Here is a 25,421-nt window from a genome sequence, read left to right as displayed (position 1 = left end):
TAAGCTGGATACTATAGTACTAACATACTTCAGTGAACTAATATTTATAGTTAAATACTTTCTTAAAAGTTATGTTAGCCAGCTTCCTTGGGTATGTTTGCCTTAAGTAGGACATTGAGACATGAACATTTCTTTTGATTAAAGGGAGATCAAGTCATAGAATCATAGAATGGTTCAGATTGGAAGGGGCCTGAAAGATCATCTAGTTCCAGCCCCCTGCCATGGGCAGGGACACCTCCCACTAGACCAGGTTGCTCAAAGCCCCATCCAGCCTGGCCTTGAACACCTCCAGGGATGGGGTCTCCACAGCTTTTCTGGGCAACCTGTTCCAGTGTCTCACCACCCTCACAGTCAAGAATTTCTTCCTAATATCTAATCTAGATCTCCCCTCTTTCAGTTTAAACCGTTACCCATCGTCCTATCGCTCCACTCCCTGACAACGAGTCCCTCCCCATCTTTCCTGTAGGCCCCCTTTAGGTACTGGAATGCTGAAAAAAAGTTGTGATAATAAGGACTTCATAAACATTTTGTGGTTCGTACTTGTGGGATGTGGCATGATAATTTCTGATTGTTTTCTCGCAAAGAAGATAAGAGAATAAAGAACGTGAAGTTGTTAATCCAAATGTGGGCAACCATGCAACAAATTGCTAGTATGTGAGAGCCCCAGAACATGTTCTCCTCATTACTTTCCCCCAGCCCTGGCCACAGCAAGCTCTTCAAAAACATAAAAAATGCAAAACTTGGGAGAAAAAACCAAAAGGCATAACTGCAGTATACCACAAGATCAGAACAGAAAAGATCAGGGGTATTAGTGCCCAATATCACAAATCAAAATGAACAAAACAAAAAAATCAGCCTGTGACCTGTCTGGAGCCAGGGAGGAGAGGGAAACTGGAAAGGAGGTTTTCCTCCTGATCCCAATGTCAGCAGCAGGTTTAGTCATGAGCAAGGAATGCAAAACCAACACAGAAGTGATTTTAATACTGCCTTGGGGAGTGCCCAAATACCTCCCCATTTGTCATGGGACTGACAGGAAGAATATGTCTGGTGCTTCTGAGGCACTGAGAATAGAAGCCCAGAAGGCAAGCTGAGCATCAGAAGGAGGTAAAAAACCTTTTTGGGGCTGACTGGCAAGTGGTAGAAGCTTGTCAGTCTGCAGTTATAACAAATCTGTACTGAACAAACCACCTTCGCCCCTCTCACAAGCAAATCCAGCCTTCCTCAGTGATACCAACAACATGGTTACCTCAGGACTTAATACCTTTCTCTGGGACATGCTAAGTGCATCCTGCATAGTTTTTAAAATCTTCCATTTGTGCTGAGTCAAAATGTGATTTCCTAGAAACCACAGAGACCTGGAGATTTCTTTGTTCGCATACACAAAATATTTGTAGGTGGAACTGAAAGCACAGGAGAAATTGCAGTTTGCAGTTATGCCTCTCTTGATGGAAATTATTAATACTTCTCTCCAAATCGCCACATTATACTTTTTTGTCCCTGCCAGTCTCCTCCACATTTGAACTACCAGTGCTGACTTCTCAAGACTAGTATTATTAGTATAAGTTTCCTCTTGGACTTAAAAAGGCATTGCAACCTTTCACAAAGCACTGAAGGTTCTGTTTAATTTTTCAGATAGAAATAATTTATAGTAGCTCTGCTGCCAGCATTAGTACAATTATGTACTATGTACAAATAATTATGTGCAAATATGTAGTACAATTTGGGGGAAAAATGAATTTAATTTACTCTTGAGGGCTAATGTTATTCAAATAAGTCTTTATTCCTGGCAACAATGCTGAAGAATCATCTTTGCTCTGTGCATTGAAGTTAACCAGACCAATCAAGACCAGTGGGACAAGAATGAAAATGCTGTGCAGTGTTCATTTAAACTCCAAGTCCTCAAGTGGCAAAGGCATAATCCTTTTCCCTGGAATTAAGATTTTTTTCTTTTCTCTAAAGCACTAGATAGATTATTGTACCTTTCCTGCTGTGACCTTAAAAGCCTTTCCCATATAATTTGCTTACTCTTTGTATAATTTCTTCTTTAATAACCTATTTTCTAGTACAAGTCAGTTACTTCTGCTCCTGAGTGACACCACTTTAAATGGGATTACAAGCAGCTGCATTGTTCTGTTCCAGTTTACTGGTTCCTATTAAAAAAAAATAAATCCCATTGCAAGCTGATTGCTAACTTTATTAATTCCCTAAAATTTGGTTTCTTTGTGCTACCATAGCACATTGACTCATTCCCAGCAGTACTAAATCCAAGTAGTTCCTGATTTCTGGTCTTGTGATTTCCCACTTAAATTCTCTATAGTTACTTGCTGCAGGCCAAGAGAATAATTTCTCCTCCAGCTTCAAAGGTTAAGCAATATAAACTAAGAGAGAAATAAAATGTTAGATTACTAGTAATTTCTAAATGAGATTTCCTATAAATTCCTCTATGCGGTTATTTAAACTACATGAAAAAAAAAAACACAGAGTGGTTGGTTTGGCTTTTTTTCAATCTCTGTTTAGTGAAATACAGTGGTTATTCATAGTAGTTCTCCCTTGTTTGTTACCAATTATGAAATCTATGTGCAAGTTTTACACATTAAATCCTTGGCTACAAAGCTTTTTTTTTTCCCTTATCAAAATCAGAAGACTCCACACTGTGGCAAACAGCCATCAATAAAACTGAATTATGTTCTAAAATTTCTCTTTTTTTCTCTATTTTACAGCAGCAGTGAAAGTAAAGCTTTTAGTAAACAAATTATTAGTAGTATTTTTATCATATGTAATACATATAATATTTAATAAACAATATTATATGCCTGAAGTTTGGGAAGAGCTAGTGTAGCCAGTGTTCCTTTCATGGAAGCCATTCTGTATACTCAATTATTCTCACTGAAAGGGAGGACCAAAACTGCACAGTTTTAAAGATGCAACAGTACGGTGGATTTGCACAATGAGATAATGATATTTTTGTTGGCTTTTCTGGTCCTTTCATAGTAATTGCTAATGTTCACTTCTCTGTTTTCTCACTCCTGGGTATTGGATTTATGTTTTCACTGCACTATCTACAGTGACCTTAACATCCTGTTCCTATGTATTAGTGGTTGGCTTATCACTGTGTAGGTAAAATTATTTTTTCCCTTGTGCATCATTTTAAAACTATCCTTCCTGAATTCCATCTGGCATTATCTCACTCAGTTGCTTGGTTGCAAGGTTTTTCTGCAGTTCTTCACAGTCAACTCCTATCTTTACCACCATGAATAACAGTAGCAACCTGAAAGTTTGTCATCACACTCTTCACTCCTTTTTTCAGATAACTTAAAAACATGCTGAACACCAGGGTCTCTAATAAATCCTGTAAGACTCTGCTGAGTATCTCTCTTCAGAGAGAGAAATTACTTTTACACTAACCTTTGGTATCTTTCTTTTTAATCAGCTATTTTATTCATGTGAGGACCTTCCTTCTCATGACTGCTCAGTTTATTTGAAAACCTTTGAAAAAGACTCTTGTAGAAGGCCTTTTGGAAATTCATGTACACTGTATTAACCTGATCTTTCTTATCCATATTCTTATTTACTCGGTTATTATTGACTATAAATGTTCACTATGCATTTTTGATACATGCCTTGCCTTTATATAAGCTGTGTTGATTCTTCTGTAATAGATTCTATTTATTTTGGCTTTGCTAATTCTGATTTTTTTTTATAGCTTCCAACAATTTCCCTGGAGCAGTTTTCAGAATTATTAGTTGGTAGTTCAGGAGAAATTTTCCAGAAACTTCGAAAAATTAGAGTCTTTCTAGTCACCTTCCAGTCTTCTGCCAACAAGGCTTTGCATACCATGGTTCTAAATAACTCAGTTATTTCTTTTTTAATCCCTAAATGCAAACCACTTGAATTTGGTATCTTGACTGTTGTTCATGCTGCCATAAACTTTTGATTTTACACATCAATTTGATACAGATTCCCTGATGCACTCCCTGTAAAAGGGGTTATAGTATTTTTTCTGCTGTGGGAGCTTTATCTTCTGTGAGTGTTGATTTGTTATAGCTATCTAGCAAACTTTACTTAACGGAAAGTGAAGCATTCCAATAATTGCTTCCCAGTACAGCAGAAAAGTAAGAATACTGTCAAATTTCCACTTCAGAGCTGCTGTCACCTTGCTGGGTTTTGGGCAGATCAGTAAGTAGCCACAGTGTTTTCAGTCGCTTAAGTTGTTTTCACAACAGCTTTCTGGTAAGTTAAAATATAAGGTCATAGCCTTAGAATTATCTCACTTTCTTATTTATACTTTTCCAAGTTACTAACCAATAAATAAAAGTTACCCAGTTACACATCTCAAAATAACTGAGTCACTGCTTGGAAGTTAATTTCTGATGGAAGCTGCTTGCTCTTCTTCACCTTGTCACACTTTTTGAAGGAGCAGACCCTTTGGAGCAGGACACGCTCTTTGGTTCAGCTCCCACTGCACAGTACTGGGAACCAACTACACTGAATTCATATATTCTTTGTCATCTCCATTTTGGGTGTTGGGAGTGTTTGGGCTCTTAAAAGGGTTTTAAATCTTCTAGTGAACAGAAAGATACTGAGATGACTGACCATTAATCCTCAGTGACGGGCCACCCCTGTTTTCTCCTTTCTGGAGTTCTGAAAGGAAACTAGTAGTGTAACTAGATTTGTTCGACTATCTGATCCTCTGCAGTTGATAAAATGATGCAAAATTTCATTTGGACTCTTTCTTGATTCACCCCACTCAGCTTGAATTGAGAAAGTGTTCAAATGTCCATTTCCTTATAAAAAAGGGTAGTAAAACAGATGTTTTCCTGCCTATCTCCCACAAAGATGCGTATAGAATAATTCTAAGAAAATTGTATCAAAGATGACAGAAACCACTTTCTTCTTAAGAGAAATTTAGGATTAAAATAAGCTTTTTCTATTACTTACATGGAGGAAAAACTCAAATGCACTGAATGACTGATGCATTCTGTTTTGAGAGCCTTATGACTGGTAGCAAATTGTAGTTCCCAGACATTGCAGTTTGTACCGCTTTACTTTTTTATAAAGCCTATGCAACACGTAACTAGATCTGAGATGACATCCTTGGTTGCTAATGCCTCTTGCAAAAACCAGAGCTGTGCAGGAGGAAATCAAGTAAACAGTCATTCCAGCCATATAGCTAAGTAATGGGAAATGTTCTTCCTGCTAATTTACACATGCAAATTAGATCAGGCTCTTGTATCAATAAATCAATACAGCCTAATGAATTCCTTGGGTGGAATTCAGATATAGCTAACTGCAAGCTGACTTTGTTTGGAAGAAAACAGTCTGTACCTTACTTCCAGTTAAAGTTTCAAATCGTGTCCTGAAACACAGTGTTGTCATTGAGTGGATGGGGATGTTATCATCACAAAATTCACTTAGCATTATAGTAAACACTTTATTTGTAGTAATCCTAAATGTTCAGCTATTAGTTGAAACGTGAAGCATCCATACTTTTTCCTATTACTTTCTGACCTGAGTGATCATGTCTGTTTTCCCGCGACGGAGCTGCCTCAGTCAACACCTGTGGCATTTTCTCCAGATGCTTGTACATTATAATTCACTATTTTACCTTTCCTCTCCTTCAGTACGTGCACACTACTGTATGGCTGAGCAATATGGAGCTGTCATTCATATCCTTTCCTTTTTTCTGCCTTGAGTGAACTCTGGTTTACAAACCTGAAAAATCATTTCATTCAAAATTGTTTTAATGACAGAGACTTAATGGAGTTATAATTTTCTGGGGTATATCTGATTTACAAGAGAAATATTCACTCAACTAATTGTTATTGTCTTAGTTAACACTCACCATCCTGCCATCATCCTTAATGATGTATAAGAAGTTGATATCTTAAATACAGGGAGGGATGACTAATATTAACTTTGTGCTTCAAAAAGTACTGCATTGATCACTCCAAATATAGAAAGACACACTCCTTGGTTTGTGAGAAAGTCATATTGACATTTTATGTGTTTTATATAATAGACTGCACTTAGAACAAATTGAACAAGATTTGTTCCTTTAGTGGGTAATAGAACTTTCTTTGTCTAGCTGCTTTTAGTGACACAGAAAGTAAGCTTGGGTCATCTCAGCTGGTAACCTCACCCAATAATGCAGGATATATTGATCTAATTATATGAAAAGCATTATCTACAAAGGGATGTTTTAGATTACAAATGCCTTGAATTTTCAATGTAGTAGTGAAATTAGTGATCACTTATTATTTGAATTAAGTTAGAATTTTTCCCCCTGAGAAATGAAATTTACCCAAATGATATTACCCAAAATGTTTTATAGGTATATGGCTGTGCAGATAATGTGTCCAACAAAAACCTGGATGTTGCACTGGTTATTAATGTATCTGAAACCAAGTGTGAAGCCCACAGGGTGTGACCAGTTTGTCTGTTACCGTTTAGTTTCCTCATAGCTATCAGTCCTTTAAGCTAATCCACAAAGAGAACTTAAAAAGTGAATATAACTGTGTACTGAATTTCTACGCTGGACATAATGTATTAAAAAAATCTAGAGCTGAAAATTATGGACAAATTCATATTTTGCCATTCTGCAAAAGTTTTTTTACAGTATTTAGGTATTCATTATCCATTTCACTTCTAAAATACTGGCCAAAACTACAAATGCTATAATGTTTATTAGAAGATTAAAATCAAGTTCTTAGTTTTCTCTTATCTGTGAGTCAGCCTAGCTCTATAACTACTAATACACTTCCTTTTGTATTTATTGAAACATGGGATGATTCAGCCCACTTTTACATACAAAATAGAAGAAAAATTTCAAACTAAGCTTTCCATCCTGTACTACAGCCAAGTTACAATGTAACTCGTACAATGGCGTGAGAGTTTTCATGGGCGTTATCTGCCTAGAATACCAAATGACACTTATTTCACTTATTTAAATTAATATGTCTGCATTTTAAATTTCTGCATATTCAGGTCACCTCTACTAACGTAGAAAATTTTTAGATCAATATGTTTGTGCTATTCCGCTCTCTGTGTGCAGTGCTCATCGTGCCCATAATGACTTGGATTGCTTGTCTTCTTTTTCTTGGTTTTCAAGTTACCTCATAAGATCAGTATTCAAGTTAATTCAAACTGCACATGACCACAAGTAAGTCCATAAATGTATCTTCCTCTTAAATGGTGGTGTATGGATTGCCTCTGAGTAGTAATTTGCTTGAGTTTTTGACTTGTTTTTTTTAAATTCAGCATTTTATGCTATTTATCTGTCTTGTTCTGGATTTTAAATATGAAATAACCATTCACCCTTGAAGCCACCTTCACAGCTGCTGAAAAGTGCAAACTTCATCAGCATCATACTAAAATTGATTTTATAGGCTGATATTCATGCAGATTTTTTTAATTGCTTATAAAGACAGTATTCTCTTGTAGGCTGAAATATGAGGAAAGATAACAGTACTTGGCCCACAAATACAAATATCAAACGAAGATCACAAAGGTTTCTATAAAATCTTGAAAGAAAGCTTAACTTGCAAGTGACTTAGTGAAAAATGCACAGTTTTATAATGTAATCTTTGAGTTCAAAGGAACAGGGCTCCTTTGTTGGTACTTGATGATCAGTGTGGTCAAGGACGATGGATTGTTTTATTGCAGATGGCTCTTTACAATCAATGTTTCTAAATCGCCCTAAAGTGAAAGGCATAAAGGGGAGGAAAACATCAAGTTAGAAATGGTGTGATGAAACATTGTGAGAATAGCTGGGTCTACAAAGGAAAAAAAAAAGTGTTGAATGACAACCCTTGCAGAAAATTTTTGTCTGTGTCATGATACAAATGTTGTAGCTTGCAAAATTGCATATTTTGTATATTTTAAAGTGTTCCTGTAAGGCTTTTTAGGGTGAATTTCAAGAACTACAAGAAGATCACTCCCAAGGTCTTATTAAGTAGCTGGTTCCTGTCCTCTTGGACATACATCCTTTTCCTTTTTTAAGACATTTGAAGGCATCCAGCTTTCTTAAAAAAAATAACAAAACCACAAAGCTCCCCCCACCTTTCTCCTAAATATATGTATCATAGAGAGAAAAGCAGCCGTATTTTATTTCCCTTTGGAAAAAGATCAATCTCATAAGAAAATGGAAGAAAGCATTAAAAAAGCCCCAGAACAGCTCTGAATATCTGCCAGCTTTGGAGATGCTTGGCTGCTCATCAGAACACGTCCTGTGTTTCACCTACTTTCAGTATTTCAGGAAATGTTTTGAAATTTAAAAGGAATAATGCAGGAGTAGCAAGATTAACTGTGAAGCATAGGCAGAATAACACCAGTCTTAATAGGAAAAAAGATGGACCTGTCAGGCACCTGAGAGCAGAACTACTTCTGTGCTCTAAATCATCATCCATGAGGGTCAGGAGTATAATAAATATATTATGTATTCAATATATTTACTGAAAGTAAGTAGTATAGGCAGAAACTTTGCAAAAGGACTGGTAACTCAGGTACACTGAGTATCTACCCGAGTCAGTGGCAAGTGCTACTGTGTTCTTGGAATTCTTATTTACTCATTTTTAATAGACCCATATTCATATAAGTATAAAACAGCTGTAAGGGTTGTGGTGTTGTGTTGCGGCAAACAAATCTGGCCCTTAAATCATGAAAGTAGAAAGAAGTAAGCTGACTTATGTTTGAATAGAAATTTGTGTCACATGTGAGGCTTTTATGGTCCACGTAGTCCTCTCTTGTCCTCTAAATATTTTGGAGTCTTGAAGAAATTGGGTATCCGTCCTCATCTTTCCTTAAAATCAAATGTATTGAGTCTTTACCTCACACAATAGCACACTGTCATCTTCTAGATGGTTCAAATATCACAGTACATAGATTTTCTTTAATCATAACATCCTTGAGAATATTTGCAAAGAAATTCGTGAGCTATTTTCAGCTGTTCATTCTGTGCTTCAGAAATTGGAAGGATAGCTTTGAAGGAATCTACCCTTGAGCAGTAAAATCTCTGCGCAGTATTATTATTATTTCCAAACCCCTTGAAGATGAGGCAGTCGGGTGACCATCCGTTTGCCTAAATACCATCCTCTGAAGTTCAGATAATCAGAATGGGTTGGCCCCCTGAAAATAGCTGGTGATAAACACCTCATGTCCTGGAAATGCGGGAAATAGGAGCTGTGACCTCTGGGAAAGTCCAGCAAGAGGCCATTTGAAATCTGCAGTTGCTAGCGTATTAGTAGATGAGTAGTGTGAGAGGCGTCCATTAAATTCTACTTAATTACATTTAAACAAGTGTTTCATGAGAAAGGTAAGAAAGGAGAGGTTGAGGTACAGGGTGACACAGCCTCAACTGTTACAAATTATCTGAATATTGTAGCCTGCCCTTGCAGTCTAACAGAATTTGTTTTATAAGAAAAATGAAAGACAGCAGCAGGGGCATTCAGCAATGTCTGTGAAGCATACTGGTGAAATAGTCACGCCTTTTCACAAGCTTTATGGTATCTATGAGATTTTAAGCTCTAATTTAATGTTAAGAGACGGATTCTGGGAGGGGGGATAGAACTGAGGGTCGCCCTGTATATATCGTTACAGTCTTGAATAAAACTTAGGTTGTTTTTCTCCTCTATTCCCAGCTAGCTTCATGCGCATTTTCAGTTGAGTAGCCTGCTTGATTATAAACTTTGATTAAATGACTGAGCCTTACTGTGAAGGTTGTTTTGTATTTTTGTGGCTGTTTGAACATGCACTAGCAAACAGTCCGCCCCCTGCAGTGGCACTGAAGGCTGGAGTATTATTTTAAATGCATAAGGATAGACCCTGCAGTGCAGTTACATCGCAGAGAGAACAGAAAAGCCATGTAAAGCCTGATGCACTGCTTTAAAGCAACACAGCAACAGTTCTGACTTATTCTTAACTTTTCCAAGGGGAAGAATATGGAAAATGTAGCCAAATATTAGTGTAGTAATGCACAATTCTTTATCAGGATAAACTTCTAGACACTTGGGAGTTTTCCATAGGAGGAAGTGGTGAAAACATCCATTTCTGAAATGGCTTGTTTTCAGGATATACACAAGACCAGCTTTATGGCACCATCCTGTGCCTGAAGAAACGTAATCCTACTTTTTTTTACCTTTCATCATCACCCACCTAAAAGGTACTTAGTCTGGGGTGCTGAGAAATGAATTATGAGATTTTCATTTTTTTCTCCTCACACTCCTCCACTTTAAACATCCACTACCACAGATGTAAGTCTGACATCTCATTTCCTATCTAAGGACTTATCTTCTGTGTCCTCCTAGATAAATAAAGAGAAAGACATTGAGTGAGGTTGTTGATACCTCTGTAAATGAGGTACAGGTGCCTGTGACAAAGCAGTGTATCTATTTCAGCTGAAATAATTTTGAGGATGGAATCACAACTGAGAGAAACATACTGTGGAAAAAGGGAGGTTAGAAAATGATGTATTATGGTAGTGAGGAGATGCAAGTGGCTGAAATCTGATGAGACTTCCTCGTGAATAACTAAGTATTAAGGACGTATTCTTGATGAAGAGTGAAAAGCAATAGAAATTGCAGTAGTACAGAAGGACTAACTTGTTGACTTTAGTACAATGCTGAGCTAGAAGGCTGAGAACTGAAGAGCATAAAATTATGTCTTCTGCCTCCTTTATCTTGGAGCTGCTGAGTTGGGCAAAGGAGATGGGACCACTAAGGCATTTGACTGCTGAAAAGCCTGTAGCACACAACTCCAGGAGTGACAGCCCCAAAGGCTCGAGGTGAAACCTTGGCTGTGTTTCTGGCACAGTTGTGATTTTTTTATATATGTATATTTTTTTTTTTACTGGAAAGAGAAAGGCTTTAAAGTGTATACTTGGCCAATGTGAAATCTGCTGTTTGTTGGTTGGGTTTTTTTTCCATGTGATTGTATCATCCATTACCTTAAGCAGTTCTTTTCCTCTTCTTTTGTTTACTGTCCTGAAGTATTGATAAACAGCAACCACATCTCATCTCTCTTTGTGAGACTAAATAAACGTAGTTTCTTCTTGTATCTTGGACATTTTGTCCTTCTGCTCATCATGGTAGCCTTTCTTTGATCCTGTTACTGTCTAAATTCATCTTATCAGCCTTTGAGAAATCTTGTTACAGTAGTACTCAACTGTTGCTGTGACAAAAATCAAGGATGGGAAAACTAAAGTTGAAAGCTCTTGCTTCAAGCACTTGCAACGTATGATTAATTTGGAGAGCCCTCCTTGTACTCATTCTTTGTTACTCAGCTCTATGCAACTATTTAAGCACTGAACTAACTACAATAATCCATTTTAAAAAATCCAGTTGTACAAGTGTACAATCTCCAAGTGTTTCTCTGTGGTGGACTAGTGGTTGATTTCTCTTATATTTCTGTATAGCCACCTGGGATTCTTTGAACAGTGACTGAAAGTAATTGAGGCATAGTAAGTGCTACAGGGAACACTTGTCTGTAGGTTTTCTTAACTTCTATTCATTGTTACTATATGGAGCTTTAGGAGAGCAGAAAAAAAAAAACCAAAGCATAATCCCCTTGATTTACACCATTTTCTAGAGTATTCAGTTTAACTATAATACCTCAAGAGAAGCACTTCTAGTCCATGTCTTGGTGTTGGTCCTCTCTTTCAGTTTTCTTTTTATGCATGAACACTACTTACATACCATATTTAGTGTTCCTTAGTAACAAAACTGTACTGCTGTGTTCTAGCAAAGCATACAGATTAACTTTGCAGATGTGGATGTTTAAGGTTTGTATTCTTTAAGTGCTATTTCAGTTCCTGCTCATGATTAGAAGTAACACAAAAATCCCTTTCAGAACCAGAAAAATGGTTTAAAAACTTAAAAGATTTTATTTTTTATATTTAAATATAGAAAAAAACTTTCAAAAAGATATTTTCAAATATGTACTATAAAAGGCACACAGGTGACGTTTGGAGAAAACACATTGGAGGGACTAAATCTGAACTGTCAGTGATTTCTGAATACTGATAGCATTTTACTCTTTCATTGTATCAGTAAATATGGAGCATTATTTTTCTTTGCATTTTAGGTATTTCCTGTTTGCTCCACTACTGTCTGCTATCTTTTCTCATATTTGTTAAAATAAAGATAACATTGTTGTGTTTTGAGCATTGCAGCTATTGTTAGTTGTTTGCCTAGCTGGCCAAAAATTTAATTTTATCTCAAGTCCCTGTTCTGGGAAGTATGGGACCAGCAGTACTTAATTTCTCTTTTTTGATCCAACCATATACAAGCTTAATTTTCTTTATTAAAACTGTAAGTATTTCATATAACGTGAGGATAAACAGAAAGCCCATCACCATCCTTGTACAGCCCAGATTCTCCTGCAAATAAAACAATTATTATAGGTACTGACTATAATTTTCAGTTTAAAAGGAAAAAAAGAAGACAGTGATGCTTTGCTACTGCTGCTGACAATATAGAAAAAGCTGGGTTAAGTACAATCTCCATGATGTAACCAAATATATTGCAGTGAGAGAGACCAGCCAAGAAAAAAATAGTTACCCTGAGGGAGAATAGCACTGGATTAAAATCTAGATAAAGAGGAAAAAATCAAAACCATTAAGGTTAGCCATTTTATTTCCATCTATAAAATATAACCCCAAAATGTTTGTTTTTACCACAGCATAACAGATTTTTATCTTTTCTCAACCTGCAATAAAATACACAGGTTAAAAAAAATACAAGTCTTGCTTTTGTCCTTGAAAACTTTCATGAGTACAGATAATAGTTGCTTGTTTACATTGAACATAAACTTTACATTGCACATTATATTTTTTCTTTCTCTGAGCATTGGATTTTTTAAGTCTATATACATTGAATTCTAGTTTCACCTTACATTTTAATATTTTATACTGAGGACAGGGAGTACAAAGAGCATGTAAAAGAAGCAGACACAGAAAATTAATTTAATAGCAGAAAGACATATTCCATTGAGAAAGCTATGTTAAGATTATGTGATTTGCATAATTAAGTGCTGAAAAGTCATGAACTATGAAATTCAACATTTCAGACAATTCTTATTCTTTCTTCTTTATGTATCTATGATTCTATGATTCTGTGATCTGTAACTGTTAAGTCTTTAATCATATGATTTTAAATGTTAAAAATGCACAAGTTTTAATTAGAGTTTTTGCTGCATGTACACGTACAGACTTTGTAGATCAAACTATTGTCAGAGCAGCAAGGCAAAAGAGAACAAAAGGGGCAGAGTACAAAGCACCTTTTCTGTTTATTTTAAATATATATTTATGTATCTTAACCACAGATTCATTCAGTTAACTGTCCAAAACAACACACTCTGGAAATACTGGCATTAACAATTTGTGGATTTAATGCCCGGCTCTTCTATTTGTTCTGCTCTAACCACCAGCACTTCTTTTCTGAAATCTTCCAATGACTTTCAGAGGTAGTGGTGGCTGTTTCTGTCTTCATTTTGCGCTGCTCTCAGCTTTATTGTCATTGTCTATGACTGACAACCTCTTTAAAACCTGTCTTCAACCAGCTAGTTGGACCTTCTCGTTTGCTGATGACCCAGCACTGCGGTCATGCCTACTGTCACAAAGCCTGAAAACCAGAGAAGAGCAGATGTCAAAATTTTCTTGTGGTTTATAGTTGGAATAAAAAAATATTTTTTGCCTTTTTCATGCAGGCAGGGTGGATGCATACCAGCCATGTCTGATCTTTGTGGTCTTTAACTCAGAACATCTGATCCCCTACACATTTTTTTACAGCACTGCAGTGAGCTTGACCTACAGAGTAGCTTTGTTATACTGAATGAGCATAGAGCCCTTGGCCATTCTCATTTATTTTGCCTCAGATGTTCTGCAGGAGTTTAAAAGATCTTCTATGTCTGTTTTTGTTCTTATTTGAGCCATGCATTTTTGAGCCTATCTAAGAGCCTGACATTCATTCATAAAACAGTCAGTGAGTGCCCAGTCCTTGGAGAAGAGACCCGCCATGAAGAGGGTTGTTCTTTTTTGCTGTGGTCCTGGAATTTTGTTTTTTATTGTGAAGTGGAGCAGCTTATAGGAAAAAAAGCTGAAAGTAAATCTATTTTACGGTGAAGCACAACTCAGTGGTGGAAGCATGCTTCTAGAAAAGACATACTGTAGTCCTGATCCAGGTCTCCGGACTCTGTGATGAGACTACTCACCAGCATGCTGTTGGGAAAGGCAGGGGAAGCAGAGAGAAGTGCAGAGTGCCTCATTCTCCTCTGGCTGCTGTGTTTTGAATGAAAATGGGTGCTCCTTCTTCCGCTATATTTTCTGAAGCCTTTTAGGCTAAAATGATTTAAATGATTAATGACCTGGGAAATCACCTGAGCCGTCTCACAATCCTGTACCTCACCTCTGCTGCGAGAGGGGCACAGCAGCTCCTTCATCAGGGGAAAAAACTGTTGGAAATTCAGCAAGCACACTTCCAGATGCAACTATTGCTGCTTTTAAGTAATAGAGTTTGGCTGTCAACCAAGGGGGGTTTTAACCTGTCATACTCTTCAATGTTACCTGACTTGTGCCATCTCTCAACAAATAGTCCTAGAACAGGATCCATCAGCAGGGCTTATATTAACTTAATGGTGCACAGCATATAACTGGAATACACTGTATTTGTCTATATTCTGCGTCTGACAAAATTCAAGGCATGGATTTTCACTTTCAGGTAACAAACCAGATCTCTATTTGGTCAGTGACCTGTAAGGAATGTATTGCTTCAGCTCTAATTAGTCTAGTCTTAGCTAAATTGACCGTAGGCTTTTAGTGACTGATGCTTACTAATGTTGACATCCACACCTAAGCTGACTTACAGTAGCTAAATATCTAAGAGACAGCATCATCAGAATCAGACCTACAGAGGGACTTGCAAACTAAAAGCTTGTCCTTTTTCCCAATTATATCAGCTGATCTAGGAAAGTGTATTACTTTGCCCCACCAATCGTGTTTCATTTGAAAAAGAAGCTGTTAAAAAAAGTAATGAAAGCACAGAGAGGATTTTGTGGGACCCTTAATCATTGTAGCCAGAATTCTTTCTAAAGTATTCTGCTGATTTTTTTTCAGCTATTGAATTTTGAATATTGAATATATTTTGACAATAAAATAAAAATATTGTGCACAGGAATACATATTTATCTGCAAATTTAACAAGATGTGAATATATACCTCTTGCTGCAGGCCAAAGTAAATTTGTAAGTTATTATGTGAGAGGTTTTTTTTTTTGTGTGTAAAATGTTTGGTATTAACTACTAGGCAATTTTCTTTCTTTTCTTGGCTGTAAAATCTTGTAACAGGAAAAAATGCAACATTAATAATATTAAAACAAAGGGAATCATATTTATGACTAGAGGAGAACACTGGCTAACTTCCTGGCAGGTAACATTTTACAGCTTATGTTGACAAGTAAATCTTTATTTATGACTAGGATCATAGAACACCAGGAAGCTCGTCAATAAAGGATCCTCTAATAGCGTGAAAGAAAAATTCTTTATAAACAACATTTTGCAAACTTAGTTTAACTAGATGATGCCTTGTTAATTTTTGTAATGGATGATGACATTGGCATGAATAAGATTTATTACATTAGTCAAATGAAAGTGCATGTGCTGAATGCACAAGTTTAACCATCAGTACCTACACAACAAACCTAATTAAATGGTGTGTCATTGAAGATGATTTAAATGAAAAGATAATGAAGCAAATCGCATGAAAAGTGTTTAACAAAATTTATTCCGAAAGAATCGGAAAGGTTATTATAACTAGAGAAGTAGTCCTCCATGTTAATAATCTTTTTTAAACTGTCTCATTAGAATCCCAAGCTTAAAAAAAAAAAAAAAAAGTCATGGACACTCAATTTTTGGTTTGGGGCAAAAGACAGGATTTCTTTGCCACTTTTTGCAGAAATGGACAAGTGTTCTTACTGCTGAATTTTGAGGGAAAGTTTCAGGTCTACATAGGAATATATGGCTTATGGCTGTTTCTGTCTGTATCTGAACTGGATGAGACCTTTATTCATGAAAATAGTCCTACTGAGCCATCATTAAGTCACTGAGTTGAGGAGTGGTTTTAATCAGGTATCTTACATCAAAACAAAAATAGTGAGGAAAACAGTTCATGAAATTGTTACATAGTAACATCAGTGGGGTATGAACAACAAAATTATATTCTGGGTTTTACTAGGTAAGGGAATAACTATAAGAGTTTTCACTAGGTACCTAATAGGGCACATTTTTCCCAAATGGATGGCCAGAGAAATAAAATTTTGGAATAGAGTTGTCTTGGTTAGCAACCTTGGTTTTTCTAGGTCATATGCAAAGTAAAAAATACACTGGTCAAAATACTTTGATTAACAAGCCAATAGTTACGCCAATACATGTTTTATTCTTATAAAGAATATGTGTGTATATTTGACACGTATAATTAATAGGCTCCATCAGTGGTGCTCCATGTGCAGCAACAGGAGTGAAGAGGAGGAACAAGGAACCTCTCAATTCCCCTGTGAAAGGTACCCATACAGTTGGTTATAAAACTGCAAGTGTGAGCACAGGAAGAAAACTGGCAGAGCCTGGATTGCATCATAAGAACGCTGATGTGCGAAGAAAAGAACTAGAACAACTTTCCTCTACAAACCGAGGGAGTTCTGACTTTAAGTCAAAACTTGAATCTATGACTGTAATCAAGGACAGCCACACATCCCTGAGCATATGGTGGGTTGCAAGGCTGGTGCAGAAGTACTGAGGACTGGGTCAATATTTGCCCACATTCCCATATAATGTCTCATTTTGAGAAGTCTTTCAGACAAGGACATTGCTTCCCTAATTCTTCTCCAGTCTCCTGCCTGCCCTCCTTTTAGACTAGAAGCATTTGTATTCCCAGCTATGAGTTTCTGGAAGCAGTACGGTTATGTTGCTACTAACCATCCAACCAAGGATCTGTAGCACCACCGGGAATATACCAAATCCCTCTGGAATTTCCCAGCATTGCAGTGAGCATTCATACACATCATCTACCACAAAGTTTCTGGAAAATTCCTCCAAATGTCATGCCACCCATGGAAAAATATTTCCATGCCAGAACACCTCCCTGCTCTCTTTTTTAGGGCTGTTATCTTTCTCCGCCTCTTTCTAGGGTCTTTCTTCTGCAGAGGAGAGAAAAACACCATTTTCTCTCCCCTATGAAGCTTTCTAATAGAATTTAGAGCAACTATGTTGCAGATAGAAATATAAAATAATTCATACAGCTGATTTAAAAAGAAAACTGGCATTTTTATTGAGGCACCTGTCAATAATTCATTCAGAGCAGTAACAAGTTGTGAAAGAAAAGGCCATTAACAGCAAAAAAGAAAAGAAAGAAAGAATTGGAAACCACTTCTGAGCAAAGAAAGTCTTCTGTTTTTCATATTTCACCATGTTGTTTGCTCAGTGAAAGAGAGATTTGGCAATGAAGCAACTCTCACCAGGCTTTGTATTGCAGGTGCTTAATTGCCTAGGACAATCACTTGTCTGTGAAATAAGACACTAAATGGTACTGGAGCTTCATTCAGTTTCTCCAAATGCAGAATAAAATTTATTGTTAGGCCCAAAGGTAGCTGAAAGTGCTTTCTGTAGGAAATTTCAAATGATCTTCTGATTAATATCCTATAATTGAAGGTTACCATGTAACCTATTCCATTATGCTGCAGGAGGAGAGAAGACTAACTGCCAATTATCTGTTTGTTAGCTGTATTAAACTCCAAGTGACAGACATGGTACTAAGCCACGAATTTTGGAACTCGGGTTTGAAGTCACCCCCCTCTGCTCTGTGTGTTTCAGATATTTCAAGTTTCTTCAGCCCATGATTGAAATAGATCATCCTACCTTTTGGATTGGAGCTCATTTACAGATTTAACTACTTTCTCCCCAGCCCTCGTCGCCTCTGCCCTCCCAAACACCCCTGCGTGTTTAGGCCATTTCTCCAGTTCAAACTTATTTATTTTAGGTTTTTATTTTGAGCCTATCTCAACTGCATTGATGTTTTCAGACACTGCTGCAATGGTAGTCTTCATTATTGCTGCTCTGCAGTGACTTACAGTGGATAGTACAGTCACACACTATCTTTAAAGTGTTATCTGCAAGTTGTGTCATGAGGAGAAAGCAAAGTAACTTCAGTGATGAAAACCTATATAGTTACTTTAAACATCATCAATCAGATTAAGGTAACAATTCACTAACAATTGTAGCATGTACAGCAGGAACTTGCAATTAATATTAACTATTGATGCATACTTTCTGAAATACATGATTTTTTAACAGATTTCTATCATGTTTATCCTTTCAGTGCTTTCCTGGATGAAGTGAGACAGTACAGTGGTGTTTAATGAGATCACAGTCATGTGTGAAGTGTGACCTGTTGGTTGGCAGAAGGCAGATATTTAAGAACAAATCCTGGTTGGCGGCTTAGTTTTTAAAATAAGGTTTCATCTCCACAAAGATTCTGAGATCTATCAGCAAAAAAGCCAGGAGAGAGAAATTGCAATGCACCCATCTGAAATTTAATCCAGAAGTTAAACTTACTCTTACAAACAAGTGAAGTTACAACAAAGGTACAGCTTTATATATATTTGGTGAAAATTAACAGGGTTCTGGAAAACCTATATTCTTAACAACTTTGTGTTGAACTTTTGTTGACATATCTAACTCCATACATTAATATTTAGCCGATAATTAATCCATCAGAAGTGCTATAACATACGATTATTTCCAAGCAGAGCTTCAAATTGAATGCTTAATACATTTTTTCAACTCATTTCATAATCACAAACAATAAAGCCAAAAATTAAAAGGTTCTTTGCAGGCAGAGCATTTGAAGTCACTGTGGCTTCTAGTTCTGATCTTTGCAGAAATACTGCCACTTTACATGAAAGCCTCTTTTTCTCTGATCAGGGATGAACACTGAAAATTTTAAAACTTGGCTCTACTTAGAGTATTTTTTCCCCTTTAAAATGTTGCAGGATTTTTTAAAAAGGACTGTCTTCTCAGAACGTTGCATCAATTCCAAGTGCTGTCTTCTGCCAGGACATGCCAGAAGGCTCCTAATGAAATCTGCCTTAGGTTTTAGTTTCTTAAATCTCTCCGTTAACAGGTTGATAGAGTAAGAACAGCAGAATCTGAGACTCATGACTGTAGAATGATCTAAAGTGCTCAAGGCATCTTCTTGCTGTTTCTTCACCATTTCACTTCCTTCACTGGTAGCTGGCTCAGCATCAGGAGACACATGTATAGTGTCCATATTGAGGTGCCCAAATATTCCTGCAGTTTAAACACTGATACAACATTTTGAGCACAAAAAGCTACGTGACAGCACCTGAAAAAAGCCAGGTCATTGTGCTATGGAATTCCTGCACCTTTGGGGAAGTCTTATGGCAGTCTTCAGTGAACAGTGTAGTCTTCTGTCTTTAGTCCTCTCCATGTTGCATTCAGTGTTCTTGTGTTTGTGATCTTTTTCTGAAATGCAGTCAGTCACACGAAATATGTTGCATCTTTTGTTCTGTAGTGTAAACACAGTTTTTATCTCAGTCAATATGCTTTCAAATTAGAAATTACTCAGGGTACTGATTTTTGCTATGGCTTTTGGAAAAGGAAATTGCTCACAAAACTGTTGAATTTGCACATATTACATGTGCCACCTCTTCTGCAGATAAATCTCCCTGGAGTAATGTGCTCTTATCAAAAGGAAACGTTGTTGTATTCCTTTGATACGACTTTTAGATTTATCGTTAGAAACCAGTATTTGTACTAAAGAAATATTGACAAGATCTTTTCTCATGCTCATGAAGAGTTGGACAAAGTGTTAACATAAAGCTAAATGAATGGGTCTACCTCTGTAAGATGAATCTGTTGAAGAATACAACTTTGCTGTCTGTGGTTAAAGGGAAGATTAGCTGAATCCGAGGCGGGATGTGAATAACTTTGTAAGCAAAGTGACATGGTTCCATCTGCCCAATTTGGGTGACTCCCAAACTGAGGCAATCTTTCTCTTGGTTGTCTTTTACAAACAAAACATGGACATTTTCAAGGACACAAGTAGCTGGGACAGCTTGTCCTTGCACAGGCTGTCTAAGAGCTGGCAAATCCTGCAACCCAAATGCCCCAAACTACAGCCTGGGAGCCTTGTTTTTTCCCTGACTCAGGAGGGAAGAGTGCCATCTGCTGAAGTACAGAGTCCAGTTTTCCTCCCTTTTTGATCTCTTACCCACATGCTGAACAAGACTAACAGTCCTGGTAGAACTGAAAATGGAAAGGTCAAAACAGAATGTGGCAGGGCTACAGGAAACAGGAGCTCAGCCTGCAGAAAAATCTGCCTATTCCAGGGAGAAATGAACTGAGTGTTTTTAGTATTGCTCGGTTCTTCTTCTCTCTTCAAAGCTGTTAATGTTGGAAAGTGTTATTTTGTTTTGTTTCATCTATGCCTAGGAGAGTAGGTTGAAACTTTGTCAGAGCGCATTCCAGTTTGTTCTTAATATATAGCAGATAAAGAGAAAACAATGCATCCATGCATAAAAATCACCTTATGCCAAGATTGCATTTGAGAGCACCTGGGAAACTTTGAAAGCTTTATTACAGTGATGAGGCCTATTACATGAAACACAAAGAACATATAGTAAATTACCTTGCCAATCTTGCTTCCTCTTTTCTCCTCATTTCTGTTGCTTTTCCCTTTCTCTTACTTGAGGTGCCCAACACAACTTCACACCTATTCAGAAGAAAAGTGTGTACATCTGTTATTTTTCCCTTGGTGCTGATATTAATACTGTACTGTCAGCGTGTTCTCTGCCTCCCCAGGCTGGTCCAACCATTTCAGCGAGAAAGGAGACTTGCCTTGAGGGTTTTTTTCTATGCTTTCAGAAGGCAACTGATGTGATCCAGTACTCTGAGAGAAGAGCTGCATTACTACCATGTTACAATTCCCACTGAGTCCAGCAGAGCTGCAAGTACAGTCCAAACTCACAGAAATAGTAGTCTCTTCCCACTAAGACAATTAGTTTATCTTGTAGCCAAAACACTGTCTAAAACACCACAAATGCCTGCTGTTTTCTTCCTCTTTGTTACATAGCAGACTCACAAAGAAGTAAAGAATCAGCATCACTGGTCACTTACATTAATTTGTACTCTAAATTTTTCCTAACTTCTTTTTGCATTGACTTTCACTTCATGGAAAAAGACTAATCTTATGACTTTTCTTAACTGTTTATTATTATAACATTTTTTACCTGATTACATAGAAGTTTTATTGAAGGGTATTTATTATCAGAGGCACGGTTATCCTTTATTCAGATGGTAATGCTATTCATCTAAAAACAATCTGCTTACATCTTTTGATGCAACTTAGATCATAAAATGCCCAACGTGAACGGGAAGGTGCCTCCTTAATAACGACTAAGCATTGTATAACCTGCCCTCAGCTAATAAAAAATATGCAGTGCTCTTTTTCAGCCTCAGTTAAATTTTAAGATTCTCTGGCTTTGCTGTATTAGTCACACAATGTATGCGTGGCTCTGCTGTTTTGCTGTTCCATAATCCTCTTTTTTTCATGATTAATATGGTGAACTGGTGTCAAAGATGATTCGTTTGGCTATCGTATAGGCACCAGGGACAAATCATTTGCCTGTAGCTGTGGATTGGACTTACTTGATTTGCTGCTCTCTTCTTGTCATTCTCTCTTGTAGATGGGTTATTAATAAAAGCAAAACATCTATCCATCTCTGGTTACACCACTCTAGCTTTACATTATTATAACAACTAGCATTACGGTATTCTGTTTAATATTTGATGGACTGTTTATTGATGCCCCCATAAAAAATAATTTTTGAGAGTTTATGGGACATTAAAGGCATTACTGATTTTGATATGTAGATTTTATGATAAGGAAGTATTTCTCTCCATTCCTCGCTGTAGACAATTCTTGTTTTAAGTACCTTCCATAAGTCAAGATGCAATAAAGCCCAGAAATCGCATGCCCAAAAAGGCTTTTTCTGAAGTATGAACTCACGTATAAGAAACTCCTAAAAACCCGCACCCCTAATATAAGCATTATAATTCATAAGAGACAGGGAGAAGGTATTAGTATCCCACCCTGTAGCTTAAATGTTAGGTCTACTTTGTATCACCATGTTGGGCCTTCTTTTGGCTTTTAAATCCTGCAAGGGTGATACATGCATTTGTACAACAGTGACTCAGGGTACAGGGAGAAAAATCCTGGGCCTTCCAGAGTGACCTGCTCGGCTGTCAGATCTGGGAGAGGGGGGAAAAACTCGTCCTGTTCCTCAGGCTCTCTCAGGTGGGGGTTTAGGGAGCGCGTTATCAAAGCTGATTGCCCCTAATCGCGGAGTTGGGCCTTGGCCCTCGCGCGCTGCCGCCTCCCCACGGCGCCGCCGGCGCCATCTTGGGGCGGCACCGGGGCGGAGCCGGACCGCCGCATGGGGAGGGGGGAGCGGGGCCGTCAGCTGAGGTAGAGGGGAGCCGACTCGTTCGTGTGCCAGGAGAGGGAATAAACGGGTCACTCCAGCTTTGGAAATGATGAAAATGTTATCTTGGGGTTTACAAAGAGGGCAAAAACAGATGAGAGGTGGGTCCTGGTTGGAGGGAGAGGTGAGATGTGATTCTCACATCCGGCTTGTGAGGAGAGCAAGTGACAACAAGGAGCCTTTTGGCCGTTGCCTCTTTGAAAAGACTTGACTGGTGACTGCTTTTCCTGACCAGATCCAGTGCAAATGCTGTTGGGAGGTGGCAGAGACAAGATGTCTGTTCATATAATAGATAATGCTCCTGAGGGACGATTCATCTGGAAAGGGGCAGGAACAGTATCTCATAGTGACCCCTGAGGGAAGAGCAGGTGCTGGGGAGTACTTAATCAAGGAAAGGCAATTAAGCAGGCCAGCCTTTGCCTCGTCAGTGCTGCCTTGCTGACGGTGAGAAGATGGAGCTGCTTTTCCTACTTCCCATACTGTGGAAGGAGAGGACAGAGCAGGGGGGCGCTGGTGGAGGTGGCAACGGAGCTGACTGGTCCTGAACCCTTTCCTGTGGGGTGCTTGCACTTGAAGGTTAGTGAGGGTGAGGAGCACTTCACACAGCGGTAATATAGAGGGGTTTGTTGCTTCACAGTACTATGGCTGAGTTATTAACATGCCTGGTGAATTTTACAGTTTTGAATGCTTACTGTTGCTTCAGTTAAGGAAAAGCAGGAAAGTAGTTGAGGCTCATGGCTAGTTTATAAGAATATAGAAAACGTCCAGGAGAAAAATACCTTCTTATCTATAACTCTGTAGAAACTTGTGAAACTCAACCTGACAGGTTTCTTGTCAGTGAGACTCCTTGTTTTGGTTTGGTTTTCCTTTGAAGCAACAGGTGTTGTTTATTGCATATGTTTGTTCTTTGTAGGATTATAAAGCATGAATAGACTTCTTAGTAGTTCAATTTAGAATTAAAATCAGGATCTGCACTTTCTCTCTAGAACAGCAATAACAACAGACTTTTGTTTTGACTCGCAACATATTTATTCTTTTAATTTTAATGGCGAATACATCTAAATTCCAAACCAACCTTACCATTGCTCTATAAAGGTATTATAGATGAACTACCAGTGTTTTCTCGGGCAACTCATGAGGCACACCATGTGCAGTCAACTACTATTTCTGAGGATTCTTATTTAAACACTGGGAGATGTTATAAAGTTTGCAATCAGTATTCAAGAATACTTTAAAAAGAATTACAGGAATGTGCACAGAACCTATAAACAACAGGGAAAAAAAGGTGCAAATAAAAAAAAAAAGTAAAATAATCAAGCAAACAAGCAAAACCTACCACCAATCTGGTCTAAAACTTCTGAGTATTTGCAGGGGGGCAAGGGGGAAAGGGCAGAGGAGAAGACATTGAGAATTACCAAAATCAAGAAGAGCTATACTTCATAACAAATTTTCAAATTAATGGGAGGAGGTGGTTTAGTCACATAAACAAAATGTGGCGTCAGTGTGTGCTGTAGAATGAGGTAAAAATTGAATATAATCACATCCTGTCCAAGAATAAATTAATTGCTTTTTTTAGTGTTCAGTGCTATTTGGCTTGGACAAAATTAGACAGTTTTGTGCAAAGGGAAGAATGGAAATGAAACAAATTTCAGGAAGCTCGATGCATTGGAATTGGAAGTATTTAGTTAATCTTTATTGTAGAATCCTAAAGGCAGTGTCACGCAGGATGGAAAATGTTAAGCGGTAAATAATTGCTGGTGTTGTTGACCCTAAATAGGAGGATAAACATTTTAACCCAAGCAAACCTTGCTAGCCTGTGGTCCTGACAGTGAAATTTAGCAATGGACGTTTTGTTTTGTTTTGTTTTTTTAAAAATAATCACAGAATTCTAGGGGTTGGAAGGGACCTTCAGAGATCATCTAGTCCAACCCCCCTGCCAAAGCAGGTTCACCAACAGCAGGCTGGACAGGAATGCATCCAGGCTGGTTTTGAATATATCCAGAGAAGGAGACTCCACAACTTCTGTTTCATAGTTTCATATAATGTTTCATAGAGGTTGGGAAATATTTCAATTTGTTGCAGCTGAGATTATAAAATCCTTTATTATATTGGGTAGTATTATTTTGCTTAATAAAACCCATTTATTTCTGTAATGGTTAGTGCTGGAGCTGGTAAGTATCGGGTGAGGAGAGTAGGAAGCATAGTATGGGTGTTTAGATCTCTTACTAGCAAGGTCCTGATTGTCTGTATCAAACTTTACATTTATCCAGATGGTGGTGTGTGTTTGTTTGTTTTTTCCATGTGTTTATTTTTTTTAAAAAAAGATTGATCATCACTAGGTGATTGTCAGGCACAGCTGACCCCTGAATTGCACTGTCAGGAAGTGGGAGCAGGCAGTTTTCCTGGTGGATCTTATATGTTTAGTTAGAAAGAACTTTGTATTGAGAATGTTTCTTCTGCCCAAACAAGAACTTTAATGTGTATGAGTTGTGGTTCTAGTTGTATAGTCTGTGTGGTATTTTTTTCTGCTTTTTTGTTTTCAGTTTGATCCAGTGCTGCTCACAACTTAATATTGTGGTTTTTACTTTTCATGCCACTGTAATCATCACCTGCAGGGCACTAATCTCTTAAATTTTAGCGTCAAAGCTCCTTCCCTAGAGGGTGGGAGGATCAAGAGTACAGCGTGCTTGAGAATTAAAAGCCTTTCAGCAATTCAGGATTCCTTCCATTTAAACATGGAGAAAAAGGTTCATCCCTGACTTTTTATTTTCTCAGCTTCGGGAAGAATGCTTTCCTTTATTGGAATGTTAAACAGATCAGGATAAATGTCCCTGTGGCTTCCATCTTGAGTCATGCATGTGTAAGTGCTGCTGTACTTGT

This window comes from Numenius arquata, chromosome 10 (genome assembly GCF_964106895.1).
Source record: "Numenius arquata chromosome 10, bNumArq3.hap1.1, whole genome shotgun sequence".
Lineage (NCBI taxonomy): Eukaryota > Metazoa > Chordata > Aves > Charadriiformes > Scolopacidae > Numenius > Numenius arquata.
The sequence above is the reverse complement of the archived record's forward strand: the minus strand, read 5'-3'. Positions refer to the sequence as shown.